This window comes from Octopus bimaculoides, chromosome 4 (assembly GCF_001194135.2).
Source record: "Octopus bimaculoides isolate UCB-OBI-ISO-001 chromosome 4, ASM119413v2, whole genome shotgun sequence".
Taxonomy (NCBI): Eukaryota; Metazoa; Mollusca; class Cephalopoda; order Octopoda; family Octopodidae; genus Octopus; species Octopus bimaculoides.
Window position 1 is genome coordinate 97179404 of NC_068984.1, and position 3567 is coordinate 97182970.

Genomic DNA, 3567 nt, shown 5'->3' on the forward strand with positions numbered 1-3567 from the left:
CTCTGATGTTGTTGCACCTCTTATGTGTCCATAGCTTATACCAGGTACATCTTATGGAATTTCTACCTATACCTTTTCTACAGATTGAGCAGGGCCATCTACCTGAAAGGATTTGTGATTTGTCTGCCTTTCTACTTACTAAGACTTTGGTTTTTGTTAGATTGACTCTAAAGCCCTTCAATTCTAGACCTTGCTTCAATACCTAAAATTTCTTCTCTAGTTTTCTGGTGGTGATTCAGCTATAAGAACAAGGTCATCAGCCTGTCTTAAATTCCTCTGTTATTGCCTGTAAGACTATGATGAACAAGAGGGGATTGAGGAGTGATCCTTGGCAAACCCCTACTTGTACCCTGAATTCGTTATTCTCATTGCCAACCCTCACTTTACTGACAGCATCCCTGTACATGGCTTGTACAGCTCTCACCAACCACTTGTCTATCCCTTTGACCACCAGATAAGAGATCAGGGGACCCTGTCAAAGGCTTTCTCCAAGTCGACAAAAGCCAAGTACAGAGGATTATCTTTGGCTATATATTTCTCCTGCAGCTGCCTTACCAGAAATATAGCATCAGTGGTACTTCTCCCTGGCATAAAACCAAACTGCATCTCATCTAGACTAACTCTCTCCCTAATTAGTTGGGTTATGACCCTCTCCGTAACTTTCAGCACCTGATCCAACAATATGATACTTTTGTAATTATTTCTCTCAAAGGCATCACCTTTACATTTTGTAGCAGTCGACTATGCTGCTGCTACACCAGTCATTGGGTATGACTCCTTTGTGTACCACCTGATTTACAATATGGTTGATTAGATCATAACCCACGCCGCCAGATAGTTTAAGCATCTCAGCAGTGATTCCTTATGGGCCTTAATTGCTTTATCTAACAAGGTACTGTGAATTCAGAAAGCTGGTCCCTAAACTGAGTCAACATTTGGCAGACTCTCCTCTTTCATAATGGCATTTCCGAGCCTCTTTCTTTGCAGAATCATTAAATGCAAGTGCACCATCATCCATATGGACACATTTCTCTCCTATGTTATCACAATTTTCGCTCTCACACTGTATATATAAATTGTACATGTTTTATTGTCAAGTGGTATTTTTCACCCATACTTTTATACCTTTCATTTGATAATAAATCAACTACTATTTGGAGATAGTTGAGCATAATGTGTACACCACAGCCAATGCCCACAAGGTCCCTTCCAAAGTTGGTTTTTAATTTGTTGAATATGTTGTTTGCCACTAAAATTTGCGTTGCATTTGTTTCCATAAAATCCAAGAACCTTTTCCTGTGTCTGTCAATAACTGAGACTAAGGTATTAGTCAAGATTTCAGCCATCTCACCTGGAACAGTGTGCATACACAAAAATTTACTTTGTACTCCCTGACCAACATCGAGTAATGAAAGGTAGCTTTTTGATTTGAAGTCCTCATAGTGACTCACAAAATTTTTCCATGCTAGATCTTTTAAAAAGTTCAGATGTAACCATTGATGCAATTACATTTAAAACCATGGCTTCACATTTTATCTGTGGTAGACAAAACTTTGGCTCAAAAAGTTTAGTGACGAACTTTGTCAAACAGTAAATTGTCTTGAAGCTCTAATTTCATTCTTTCTCACTCTTTAGAAAAATATCTAACTGTGGTGATGCCTTGTATCGCTGAGATATCTGACTTACCTCCATGTGCTTCAGAGGAATATACAAAACAGTTATCACATTTTACTTTGTTTATCAAAAAAGATTAATCTTCATTGTGAAAATAAATCAAAACTTTTTTTAATGGTTCAGTGTCAAGATAAAGTGAAATATTAGTTTAGACATTGACATGTAAAACTGCCAGTGAATAAACCCAATCAACTTCAGGTGTCAAAGTTACACAGTTAATAATATAGCAAGAAAAACATACAGATCAAATTGTCTGTTCATGAAGCAGAAAAAATATTGTTACTTAACTGAATGATCCATGTTTGCATCCTGCTTGTGTACACAGAAAAAAAAAAAGAAAATATGAATACTCAGTGGAGAGGTGTGTACTCCCGTAAGTGTGAGTGTGTGCTTGTGCGAAGGAAAAGAATTGAATTTGTTTGTCAAAAATCAAGCAGTTCCCTGTTGCTATCTTAGCTTGGTCAAGACAGAAAAAGATTAAATAAAAATGGTAAGCATAAGAGAGAAACTCTCTTGGTCAGTTGTCAATGGTGCATGGTATGCATACTTCTGAAGTTTGAGGGGAATTATCAGGGGAACAGGTTGAATTGTCCAAGTTTTGCAGTTTCTGTTTCTTGTAGAAAACATGTCTTATACGAAGCCCAATATTTAGTTATTAAAGTATGGATAGGTAAGAATTCAGAGAACATTTTCTCTCAGCCTCAGTAAACTCCTTGTTGCTGACTGTTTTTGGTTGCTTTTTGATATTTTTTCAGTGACAATGTTTTTCTTTTAAGATGGGGATGGGGGTTAGTCATAAGAACAGTTTTGAATATTGTTGTTTTCACATGAGAGTGAAGAGGATTTTAGCTTTAAATCCATTTTGGGTTCCTGCTAAAGGTGTTTCATGACATGTTAGAAAAGCTAGTGAGTATCAATGTCTTGCACATTTTCTGTGAAACCAGGATGAAAGTATAAACACCCCAGAAAATTAAATTCTTCTAGATTTCAGTACAGGGTTATTCAAAAAGAATAAACCAATTTCTTTATGCAATATATATTAATAAAGAAAAGCAATAGAAAACTCCAGCTAAGTCACAGGTATTTACTCACAATCAACTTTTATTTCCTAGTGTTCAATGTGGCCACCACCTGCAGCACGAGCAACATCAATGTGATAAGAGAATTCCTCCCAGACACATATCACGATCCACCAAGTTGATCACTTTTGTTATTCGATGTTTAAGGTCATTGAGGTTAGTGGGTAGCGGTGGAACATAAACACAATCTTTTACATATCCCCACAAGAAAAAATCACACATGGTGAGGTCTGGGGATCTCACAGACCAAGCTAAAACGTGTCTGGAAGGAATTCTCTTAATGCATTGATGTTGCCCATGCTGCAGGTGGTGGCCACATTGAACACTTGTAAGACAGGAAATAAAAGTTGATTGTGAGAAAATATTTGTGACTTAGTTGGAGTTTTTCCTTATTGCATAATGAAATTGGTTCATTCTTTTTTAATAACTCTGTATTTTGGTATACACACAAACAAAATAATTGAATAAATAAAAACAGAGCAGAATTTCAAATGGGCTGGAACACCAGGATAACATTGTGACACTGGAATAGCCCCAATCAAGTTGGCACATATGGTAACCTTATTTTTAATCAAACAGAAGCTCATTTTGCATATTGGTTTATTATCCATATTTTGCTAAAATAATCCATCCAGCATGTTCCTCTTTTGAGATATTTGTGCAGGCTAATGACTATGTTATAATTAGGGTAAAACAAATTAAATTATTCTAAATGACTTGAGATACTCATTCTGCCTTGGTTTTGATTTTTCCTCTAATATAATCTATCTATCTATCTATATATATATATATATATATATATATATATATATAT